This window comes from Thermobia domestica, chromosome 1 (assembly GCF_964235325.1).
Source record: "Thermobia domestica chromosome 1, izTheDome1.hap1.1, whole genome shotgun sequence".
Classification (NCBI taxonomy): Eukaryota; Metazoa; Arthropoda; class Insecta; order Zygentoma; family Lepismatidae; genus Thermobia; species Thermobia domestica.
The window spans coordinates 375,384,379-375,397,362 of NC_137454.1; the positions used below are offsets into that span (position 1 = coordinate 375,384,379).

General features: G+C 37.4%; 1 protein-coding gene across 2 annotated transcripts in view; it reads left to right on the forward strand.

Annotated features, from left to right (window-relative positions):
* LOC145664505 (uncharacterized) overlaps nucleotides 1-12,984 on the forward strand; it is a 285,366-nt gene that overhangs the window by 234,101 nt on the left and 38,281 nt on the right. The window lies entirely within an intron of this gene.

Consider the following 12,984-nt stretch of genomic DNA (forward strand, 5'->3'; position numbering starts at 1 on the left):
CTAGTTGTAATAATATATAAATTTGCAGATACAACGTCCGACAATTAAGTAATGAAACTAAGTTTATTGTGGCCAAACAAACAAAGATAATGTCATAATACCTGTTTATTACTCAAAGTAATTCCTCCTGTGTCTCAAAGTAATACAGCGAGTGGCACGATTACGCAAGAAGTAGAAAATCTTCTACAAATCAAGTTTGTAGTATGTTCTGTAATGCCGTTATCACAATTGCTTGGATGTCCTCAACACAGGGGCGTCATTTAGGGAGGGCAGGAGGGGGCAATTGCCCCCCCTCAAGCGTTTGAGGATTACATATACAGCGAAACTTGTATAAAGCGGAAAGCGATTGGTCCAAATTTTGTTTCCGTTTAGAACAGATTTCCGTTTTATACAAATCTGAAAATAGCTACAAATATAAGACAGATGGAAATGGTTTTATAGTTTACCTTTATATTTGCTCTGGAACTCCAAAATGCAGTCTTTCATACTCTGCTACTCTGCACACACACACCCACACATACGGTGGCTCAGTGGTAGAGCATTCCCTCCGGTGCTTGGGGTCTCTGGTTCAATCCCAGCTCGCGCCGTTTGGACTTTGTGGTGGACAAACACCGTGCTCGTGGGTTTTTTCGGGGTTCTCCGGTTTCCTCCCACTTTCCTCATTCCACCATTTCACTCATCTCTCATCATCACCGTCTCCTTTAGCCTAACCGGCATAACCGTGGGACGTAAGACTTAAAGATTTTATTTCATTTCATATATTTTTTATAAAGACTTGTGGACTCCAGCATTATTTTAAGACCAGGTGAAGTTCACAGGTGGAGGATTGAAAGCAAGTGCAGATAGAAAAAAAAAATGGTACATGAACAATAATCTGTCAATCATCTGCTTCAGTGCTTCCGAACAGCAAAAGATCGTCATAGGAAAACGAGGTCAAATCTGTAGAGGTATTTTGTGATGCATTATTTAAAGGCAAGAACTAATGAAGGAGGGTTCACTTGTTCTATTAAGTGGCATTCCATATTCATCTCTTCACCTCCAAATAAGACACGCACAAGAGAGATGAAAGGTAACCTTTTGCAACCTTCCACTGCGAAAAAGAGATTCCGTTTTATGCAAGCTTCATAGGTTCCCTGGGACTATTTTTGCTTTCCGTTTCCGCGTTACGGAAGATTCCGTTTTACAGAAACTATTTGTAAAGGGATTCCCATAAGAGCTGCCGGGACTTTAAAAAATGTCCGCTATAGACAGATTTCCGTCTTATTCAAGTTCCGGTTTAAGCAAGTTTCACTGTACTTTAATCGATTGTATACTAATATACTAGTACAAAACGTGTAAGTCTTATGTCGGTGGTACTCTTGCCCCCTCCAAGCGAAGTCTGAAATGACGCCCCTGCCTCAACATTGTCCCTTTTAATGGTAACTTCAGTTTAGGCAGGGGTGCCCACAAGGGGGGCTATGACGCAAACTGCGTCATTGAAATATTTCGGGGGGGGGGTAAAAATCTATATAAATATGTTTGAGAGGGTGTAAAAATTAATCGAAAAGATTTTTTTTTTTCATGGAAGAACACCTACGGATAGGCAATTGAGGGGGGGGTGCGTCATGGACATGAGGGTGGGTGGGCACCACTTGTTTAGGGAACAGAAACTAGTCGCAGGTGGACATATCTGAAGAATATGGGGGTGCTGCATTACACAAACTTGCATTTGGTCAAATATTTCTGAACAAGTCCTTGCGGGTTTGCCGATGCATTGTAATAGATCAGGAACCAGCTACCTGGGCTGAGTATTCAGGCTGAACACGACGATTTCTCTTCATGAAACGCTCCCAAACACTTAAATAAAACTGAGCATTCACTGTGTGACCTTCTGGTACAAATTCATGATGAATGATACTCTTACTGTCGTACAAACACAGGGGCATTGTCTTCGCTTTTGACTTCTGAAGTCGAAGTTTCTTTTTATCCCCACACCCCCATACACCCTCTGTATCAAATCAAAGTGTCTGTGACACTTTTACCCAGTTTAACACAGAATTTGATTTTCGCTTTCTGCTCCATGCTGCTAGCGTGACGAGGGCCTCTCAGTAACTGCTAGTAATGGCGTCGTATTTCCCGTCATGCTTTGTGTGCGACAATGCGGTGTTGCCAGATTGTAGAGGAGAGACTATTCTTTCGAACGCATATATTGGTTTACGGATTTCTTTCACTGTTTCGTCACAATAAAATCAGTCTCGTTACTTAAGTGTCGGACGGTGTAGTCTATATTATTTATGGCACGTAAGTGTGTAGACATACGTATAAGTTTGCAGGCATATTATAAATCTGTACGCAGTTGGTGGATATGTGTGAAGACAATAAGAATCTATAAGGCATTATGAGGTAGATAGTGAATGAATAAATTTTTTTGTGGTTTCCTACATTTTTACCCGTACCAAGAAAGGTATTGATATGAGACTACAGAAGGAAAGTGTAGGAGGCATGACTATTTCTATGAAGAAATATTTTACTGTTAACTGAACCAGGAGAATTATCCATGTCTGAAGAAGTATCAACAAATAGACGATGAAAGTAGGGAAGAACAAATGATTGTGGATTTTATGAAAGTAACTACAACCTTATTTACATTTAATATGCCCTTTGCGTTAATAATAAACATCTAAGCATGCTCATGCTCATTATCATCATTAGTCATTTTTAAGCAAAGACAGAGACGTATAGGGTAGCAAAGGTGGCGGAGCGGCGACTGAAATTTATTAGGAATTACCGTTACTCACAGAGTATTATAAATAGACGTGTACTCCAATTTTCAATTTGTACAGTCAGTGATATTTTTTTTTTCCGTTTGGTAAAAATTTATTTTCGGAATAACGATGGAATGTACACAGTTTCACCGAGTTTCAACAGAAAATTACATTCTTTATAATTTATTGAAAACTGTACTCAAATTGCCCTTCCATACTGAAGTTATTTACGAAGCTAATTTCATGAAGGGAAATAACTTTTGTCGCTGACTGTACATACATAGGACATACTCTTTTGCCTACGGTTAAGTAAAGAGTTAGTGCTAATGGAATAGGAAGCCTAGGATAAAATTTTGCGAATGGAATTGGAGAGAAGTGGAAAGAGGTTATTGATGCATAGCCAAAATACTACAAATACTTGCAGAAGGTACATTCTTACAAGGGCGCCGATTTCTCTGTAAATTTGCGGGGGAGGCATTTAGATGTAGGGATGCGCACGAGACAAGATTTGAGACTGTCTCGTCTCGAAAATGTGCTGTAAAAGTGATGTCTCGACTCGAAAAATATATATTTTTCTATTGGAAGAGCTGTGTCACGACTCGAATTTTGTCAGGAAAATTCTGTCTCGACTCGACTCGAGCGCATCTCTATTTAGATGCAGACGGTATATATATGAGGAGTTTAAGGCAAATTGCATTCAAATTATTCCAAATATTGTATATTCACAAATACAATGAGGGGCCTACTTGAGCTTTGGGGGGGGGCGTCCTGGCTCCCCCCAGGATCGGCGCCCTTACACCCATACTCATTATATCTTGCGTGTATACTGTAGTTTATAATTTTTCACATTTACTAATTTTGCCTTCGACCTTTGGCTAAAGTTGAGTGATAAGTGAGTGGAGATGATAGAAATCATTTATTGTATGAAAATGTTCCCAAAAATATTTTAAAAATAACAAAAATAAGAACAAAAAAAAAAAGCAAAATTACGCCAATTAAGTGAATTCTGACAAACATGCTTTCGAGGAATTTTTGTAGTAGCCAAAGTAAGTTCAACATTTCTATTAAAGAAACTGGGCAAGGGGCGTGAAGGGAAGAAAGGAAGAGAGTGAAATGTTGAATCTATTGGTTTAAATCTAGTGTCTACATCCTCTATCAAACATATAATAGGTTCTGTAGTCAAGGTTTCGTTCGCAAATATAGAAACAAACAGAAGAACTGTTGTTCTATCTTGAGGCTCAAAGCACTGGTATTCCTTGTGAAAAACTTAAACTTCTTCTCCCAACTACCCTTACTGGGGATCAGTCCAAAGTTGAACCTTGAATCTGCGGACAACCTATATATTTCCTGAAAGGTTTTGTCGAGCAAGTTCCAAAATAGGTTTCACTTCCTTGCGTAGTCAATAGCAAGTCACTTGGTATCACGGAACTAATGTGACTCATTGTTATGGCTATATGTGACACATTTGGGTGTATTTCAATTTCTATATTTTTTCTGGATTCCACCTATATACGTAGTCAGATCAGTACGTTCAGTATCTATTTGTTAACTGCTCAGCTCCGAAGTTAGCATTCGTTGACTGTTCAATAGATTTTGAATTACTAACTAGGTGAAAACTAGTCGGATAGTAATTTGAACTTATTTACTCGATAAGAAAAGCTCTTTCTTTATTATCTATATAGACAAGGTTGGTTACCCTTCAGGGTTTAAGCCCTCTCGCCACTACAAGGCTCGGGTAATGAGGGGAAAGAAGGTGTATGTTGTTTGCCGGAGCTTGGCTTTTGTTTTTGATCATGTTTGAGAGTCACGTAACCAGTGGCGGATCCAAGGGGGCGATCACCCCCCCCCCAAGAAGAGGAAACTTTCTTATTTTATATACAGTATATAAATAAAACCCATCCCAGACTGTGGAACTCTTAAAAGTAGCTCTAGGTAGCAGTATTACAACCCACCGCTTCCCCCAGAAGTCCTTCCTGGATCCACCCCTGCATGTAACTCACACGTCATGGCATTTACGTGGCCCTCACACCCTAAAAACAAAGGCCAAGTCCTGGCAGCAGCATCTTGTCAGGACCGTGACATGAGAGACATTGCTTTCACAGTAAATATATAGGTTGTCCTCAGATTCAAGGTTCAACTTTGGAATAATCCCTAGTTAGATACCCATTTGAATAAAATGGTAATGATGATAACCTAGGCATACCCAAATGCTACTTTTAAAAATTCATTTTAAATTGTTTAATATTATCTTATTTTTGCCATTAACTGAATACAAAATAGGCAATTAATCTATTGTAGAAGTTCCACCATCCAAGTTCAGAAGCGAAATTTCTGACAACACTTGTAAAGATGTCAACTTATTTGTAATAAGGAGTTAATGTACAGTTTCATCCGTCTAATTTGAGAACCATATGTTCTATTTTTTGGCGTACATTTTAAATCTCTTCGCTTCTCTGGATCCTCTCGCCCTTGCAATTTAATGAAAGTAACATAAGTAAAAAAAAAAAAAAAAAAAAAAAAAGGTCTAATCAAAGTTCTAAGTATGTTTCCAATACCAAGGTTCATCTTCGCAACTTGTGAGGCTCTTAGGATACTCTTTTTTTGCTTAATCCCCTCTGCTTCTAAGGGTATACATTTTGGCCAAAGTGACGTGTTAAAAGCCCATTTGAAGGAGGTACTCCCTCTCCTTCTTAGGATGCACATTTTGGCCAAAGTAACATAATTAAAATCCATTTCAAGGAATATACCCCCTCTCCTTCTTAGGATAACACTCAGGCTAAAGTGTCATGTCAAAACCCTTTTCAAGGGAAGTATCTCCTCTCCTTCTTAGACTACACATTTTGGCTAAAGTGACACAACAAAACTCTATTTCAAGGGACGTAACCCTTCTCCTTCTTAGGATACACAGTTTGGCCAAGTGACACGATAAAAGACCTTTTCAAGGGAGGTAACCCTTCTCCTTCTTAGGATACACATTTTGGTCAAAGTGACATAATAAAAACCCATTTGAAGGGAAGTATCCCATCTCTTTCTTAGGATACACATTTTGGCTAAAATGACTTGATAAAAAAACTCATTTCAAGGGAAGTACTTCCTTTTCTTCTTAGGATAAATACTTTGGGCAAAGTGCTATGATAAAAAAACATTTCAAGGGAGGTACCCTCTCTCTCGTTCTCAAGATACACATTTTGGCCAAGTGACATGATAAAAACCCTTTTCAAGAGAGGTACTTCCTCCTCTTCTTAGAATTCACTATTTGGCCAAAGTGACAAAATAAAAGCCCATTTCAAGGGAGGTAATCCTTCTTCTTCTTCTTCTTCGGATACACATTTTGGCCAACGTGACATGATAGGAACCCATTTGAAGGGAGGTACTATGTTCAAATAATAGCAAACTGTTCAACTGTTTCTCTGTCATGCAATCAGAAACAAGATCATTTTCATATATATATATATATATATATATATATATATATATATATATATATATATATATATATATATATATATATATATATATATATATATATAACTAACTAACTAACTCGATGGCCTATGGAACCCGGAGGTTCAGTGCCGCGTTCACAAAAGCTCTCCACTGACTTCTATCCTTAGCTAATTGCATCCAGTTTCTACTTTGTATTCCTATCTCTGCGAGATCCATCTTAATATTATCCTACCATCTGCGCCTAGGTCTTCCTAATGGTCGTTTTCCTATGGGTCTACCAGTCAAGACTTTGAAAGCGTTTCTACTTTCTTCCATTCTAGCTACATGACCTGCCCACCTAAGCCTCCTAGACTTGACGACCCTAACAATGTTGGGTAAACCGTATAAACTATGTAGTTCCTCGTTATGAAGCTTCCGCCATTCCCCATTCTCGTTCCTCCTGGGTCCGAATATTCTTCTCAGGATCTTGTTCTCAAATACTTTCAGTCTATGTTCTTCCCTCAGAGTAAGCGACCATGTTTCGCAACCATACAGAACAACAGGCATGATTATCGTTTTATATATTTTAAGCTTCAAATTCCTCGACAGAATTCGCGACGACAAGAGATTTTGAACCGAGTAGTAACACGAATTCCCTGCTTTTAGTCGACTTTTAATTTCTTCGTGAATATGATTTTCGTCTGTTAATATTGATCCTAAATATTTGAAAGTATCCACTTTATCAAAAGCATTATTTAATATTTTAACGCCTCCACAATTTGCCGTATTACGGTCCCGACGCACTTCCATGTATTTAGTTTTCTCTGCATTTACTTCTAAACCCATGTCCCTGCAAGCGTTTAATAAGATCTCTGCATTTATTTCTACTGTTCTCCTATCACCCCCTATTAAATTTACATCATCAGCATATGCCATAACCTGGTGAATGCCGTTCAACTCTAGGCCCTGGTTGCTATCTTTGATTTTCCTTATGGCGTATTCCAGCACAAAGTTAAATAATAATGGCGACAACGCATCTCCTTGTTTCAGGCCACTTTCGACGTGGAAGCTCGGGGACAAAAATTTTCCTACCCGGACTTTACTTTGGGATTCACTTAAACATATCTTAATTAATCTAATTAGCTTTCTCGGTATTCCAAGTTCTGTAAGAACGTTGTATAATGTTTCTCTCCTAACCGAGTATATATATTAAAGAGCATGATCATGCAACGTTAAACATATTTTAAAAATAGATAAATGTTTATGAATCAAATAATAAAGTGTTAGCAACACACAGTAGTATTGAGTGCTTCTTATTTCTGTTATGACGCTAAAACGGAGGGGAGGGGCAAGTAACTCTTCTTAACTATCCATGCCCAAAGATAGATTTGTAATTGGTTACAGTACAATCAAATAGCTACGAGGGAGCTACTAAGCTCAAAAGAGAGCTATTGTAATATAATAATGTATTTTTACAGCTACTATTTGACAGTTTCTACTTACTAAATCCCTCGTATTTGAGAAAAATTCTGTTTAGCTATGTTCATTATAACGTTACATTAAGATTTGGAAGCTTTCAGTTTTGCCTAAAACATAAGTTAATAAGCCAAATCACGTGTAAATTTAATGGAAAGTTTCTTCACATGATGTCAAAACATGAGGGGAATAAGATAAGCTTGATAAAATATTTTCCACCAATTATCTTGTAATTTATAGTAGATATAACCAATTAACTCAAGCATGATGTAATTTAGTTGTAAACTAATGGTCTTTAATGTGTAGCGCCTTCAGGATTCTTTCGTTTAAATGCACTTGTTTGTGTTACATAAGATAAAAGGAAGTAAACTACCAATACCTTATGGTTAACAAGAAATGCACTGGAATACTATGTAATGTCCTATTTTAGCACAAGAAAATGATTTCCGGTTTGGCTCATACACACCTTTATTATATTCTAGTATAGGTACTTTCTTTCAAGATAATTTTGCCTTATGCCACACCCTGTCTAAAATATATTTGCTTTGTATAACGATCTAAGAAAATTGTATGAGGACATTTTCTAAGAAACTAATGTTTTTCTTGTATATTAATTCAATAAAATTCAATATACAGGGTGTTGAAAAATAACAACAATAAGGAACTTCGAGAAATGAATCCTTAAGTGAAAACATGAGCAATATATATACTATAAACTAACTTCGTTGCGCAAGTACTGTACGTCATTTTGGAGTTATAGTCCGCGGAAAATGGTGGGGATCTGAGGGAACATTTTTCCTCATTGCCCTCACTCTCAAAGTATTTTCTCGCCCACAACTTCACTCACCCTCGGCCTCAAAATATTTCTCGAGGACAACCTCAATCGTCCTCACCCTCAAAATATTTTCTCATCCACAACCTCACTTGCCCTCACAATCAAAATATTTTTCCGCCCATAACCTCACTTGCCCTTGCCTTCAAAATATTTTTTCTACCACAACCTCACTCGCTCTCGCGCTCGAAATATTTTTTCGCCCTCACCCTCACTCGCAGTCAAAATATTTTCTCGCGCACAACCTCACTCGCCCTTGCCTCAAAATATCAAAATATTTTCTCTCTTACGACCTTAGTTGTCCTCAAGATATTTAATCGCCCTCAATCTCACTCTCAAAATATTCTATCGCCGCGGTGGCTCAGTGGTAGAGCGTTCACCTCCGGTGCTTGGGGTTCCTGGTTCGATCCCAGCTCGCGCCGTGTGGACTTTGTGGTGGACAGACACCGTACTCGTGGGTTGTCTAGGGGTTCTTCCGTTTCCTCCCACTTTCTTCATTCCACCATTTCATTCATCTCTCATCATCACTGTCTCCTTTAGCCTAACCGGCATAACTGTGGGACGTAAAACTTAAAGATTTCATTTCATTTTACACACACGCACAAAATGCAGGAAGTCGAATGCATTGAACTGATGCCATTCTCGGTTCCTGATCTTGTCCCTTCTGATTACTGATTCGGTCTATGACGCACTTCCTGAAATCAAGATAACTTTACCAACCAGCAGTAGGTTGAATTGGGTTGAAGGAGCACTGACTGAGAGCAAGATGTGGAATCAACACGCAATCGAGACATTTACAGGATGATGGCTGCAGAGAGACAAACGCGAAGGACCATAAACTTTTTTTTTTAAGTATGTGGTGTACGTAAAAACGTAGGTAGCATGTGTAATTCCTGTAGTTCTTGGACTTAACGTACAGCAAACGTATAAGTGAAAAAGTAGATTTTACACGTACTTTATGTATAAGTGTTCCGAATAAACTTCCTTTCCATACGAACGAAAGAACTGTAGATATATAGGTGGTCAGCATCTCATATACAGATGGACATATATGGGTCAATCCATACGAAGTGGTCTAGAGCAGGTTCCTCTGGATACGAAGTGATCCAAAAATGGTGAAAGCATTCGCTAGCTTGCCCCCCCCCCCCTGTACCGAGATGTCTATCGTCGAACTGGACAGCGGTATTAAGGCACTCAGTATCAGCAAAATGTCATTGAAATCCAAGCCCAGTAACGGAAGTTAATGTGTTCACAAGGTTCGATTATATAGGATAGATGGATGTAAAGCAATCTTGTCTAGCCCCCTCTCCCATGTAGACGTGGCAATGATCATGGAGCTAAAAAGATGGAACAACGACCACTCGCAAGCTTTTGCACAACTGAACGCAAACGAAAGTGGGCCTAATTGCTGAACCATACGTAGTTTTTGAGATGTAGCATGAAAAATATCCAAACATTTAAATTTATTTTCGGGCTACGACCACCTACGGGCACGTGCTTTCTTCGCGGTTTTTTCCTTATCCCCACTTTTTTTCATGTAATATCAGTCCTGATTTTTATTGCAATAGTTTATTCACATACAGAATTACTTTGTGGCCTAAACAGCAATTTTTAACACTTTACCCTCCTGAGATATTAGACCACAAAAATGGCATCAAAATCACAATCTTCAATTTTCGGACCCCCACAAATGTAAGGTGCGAGTAGTATCATAGCTGTGGATATTTCTGTAGATTCATTACATGGAACAGTATTCAGCACAAAACTTATGAACCGCCCACTTTATGCCATTCCAACATACAGCCCCTTTAAAAGTGTAATTTTCTGTATTTTTGTGGTGATTTCATGTATTGGTTTGCAACCTTGCATATTTATTTAGAAGCAAGAGTATCCATGTACACTCACGTCCAAAATTATTGTCGCATGGCTATAAATGTGTTGTTGTAGGAATATAATTTAATAACGAATTCGCTCAGTATTTCTTATAATGTTAGTACGTGTATAATCGGGAAAGGCATATCTGTAGCAAATTCCATGTCAAAAGAGCGGTAAATAAGAACAATAAAACGAAAATAAAACTTTCTTGTCCATTTAGCAACAGTTTGTTTTACTCATTCTAATTTTCGTATTTATAATTCTGTTCCTATGAAATTTACAACAAATATAGATTTCCCGATAATACACATAGTATCGGTGTTAAAAACACCTTGCAAAATCACGATCATGTTATATTGAATGTGATATTTAAACTTAATATCGCCAGAATAGATTCAATGTCGGTTTTAATCACTCTATTCAAACCAGAAGTTACAACAATCTATCACTTCTGGTTTTAATGTTGGATTTTCATATAAAAAAGTCTGTACGACAATTCAAAATATTTATTATTGTTATAGACTGAGTATCTCAAAAGTAACTTCTATCTTCCACCTTATACGCCTATTGAAACTGGAACTAATTGAAATTGTCACTTCCAGCTCCCCATACTTTACTGTATATTCTTTATTGTATATTCTGCCGCGTACCACCAAAACATTACCGCCATAAGTCGTACGTACCACCAGTGTTACGCGTACCTTAAGTTGAGAAACTCTACCGTAGTTTCACAATGTGAAACAAACTTAACTTGTTTTATTACAAACCAAACTCACGGTTACTGTTCCTTCTCTTAATGCAGAGACCAACATCAATGTTATAGTATTCATTACAGCTACAACTAGATTTCAGGACTTTCGGCAGGTCTAGCCCAGTGTTCATAGTTTGAGGGAAATTTAGCAAAAAGGGAAAAGAGGATTTTTTAATATAAAACGTGAAAATCCTGGGAAATTCTCGCTCTGAGTACTTGATGAATATAAATACTTAAATTTTTCTTTGTTCTTTAGAAATAAACCAATACAATAACAACAGTTGTTATATATATATATATATATATATATATATATATATATATATATATATATATATATATATATATATATATATGTGTGTGTGTGTGTGTGTGTGTGTTATTTTCGAATTTTTCAATTTTGATTTCTCCATACGATAGAACATCAAAACCTTTCTGAAAAAAAAAGTGACGGAATTTTTCGCGTCACTTTTACCGTTCTCGAGATATTCACCAAAACATTCCGATTTCGGGAGATTTAAAGAGCCATATCTCGATAACTGTAAGTCATTGAGAGATTATATTTTGCGAATTTTTCAATTTTTTTTTTAGCCCTCCGTTTTGAGCATGTGCCTTCGTAAAACAATATATCGTAGAATGTTTTAAAAGAACTCTTGAACAAAACATGTGCAAATAAATTTAGTACTCAAGGAAATTATAAATGGATAGATATACTACAAGGAGTATAGTAATAAAATATATAGAACAATTCGTATACAGCGTGTAGAAGTTAATAAGAAAAAAATAATTGTTTTTAAGTTCGTTCTGGCAATGCTCTTGGAACATTCTCAACTGATTTAATACTTCTTTAGGTTATGAAGCAGAGCAAGTTACCAATAAACACCTCTTCGCCCCACAAGCCTTGCAAGATTTTTTTTCTTAGCTACATATAAAAGCATATATTAGGTAACTGCAGGTATATACACCAGTGCATCTAAATACGCCAAGTGTTCAGTGAAGAACGTTTCCGACGAAATCCGCTAGAATGCGCCTCCAATACGTGCCACGGTCTTGGAAGGACGTTACTATTTCAACAGAGATAAGAAGTACCGTGCTAACTCAGAACTGATTGTTTACAGCAATGTGCGCCTTATTACGTGTCCGTCTAGGAACACTTTGTTTTTGTAAGTGTGATTCCAGTATTTGTGATTACATGGCTACTAAATCAATACCAAGTATGGTGCAGCGAAATACACCAGGGCTTGTGCAGGACTGACTGCAGAAGACAAAGATATTTCCATTTGTCCCATATGTTTCATGTAATATCGGTGTAGTTCTTTTAAGTCACAGTACAGTGACACTGTTTTCTTTTTTATCTTCTTATGGACTTAAATTTTTGTGTTTGGAGCTTCATTTCAACTTTGTAGGTTATCGTTTTTACACTTTATCTTTTTAACTTCATCTTGCACTTTGGTTATTCTATTTTTGCTCCAGCCATGTTGTGTAGTAACATTTGAGTTCGGGTAATACAGACGATGTTAGCAGTTGCAAGATTTATTAGAGGTTTCTAGTAGTATCCTAGACTTGGCGTAGTTACCTGCACGTGTTGGTAAATACACCACTTTGTTATACTTTTTTCTTTTACCTTGGAAAAAGCTACTCTGCAACGCACATGTCTTGTTCTTTGTGTTTCATGAAAATTAAGGCCATAAAAATCCAACACCCTTAATATGGCATATTTACTTGCAAGTATTTTAAGTTAATTGAAGGTCCCTTTTTTTCTTCTTTTTTGTGTGTAATTAGATATATAGTGCAATGCGAGGTTCGTGTCAGTAACCAATGATGGAGTGGTCGAAGGTAGGGTGACCCTAGTTGCTGGGTGTACAAGTACCAAAAAAACA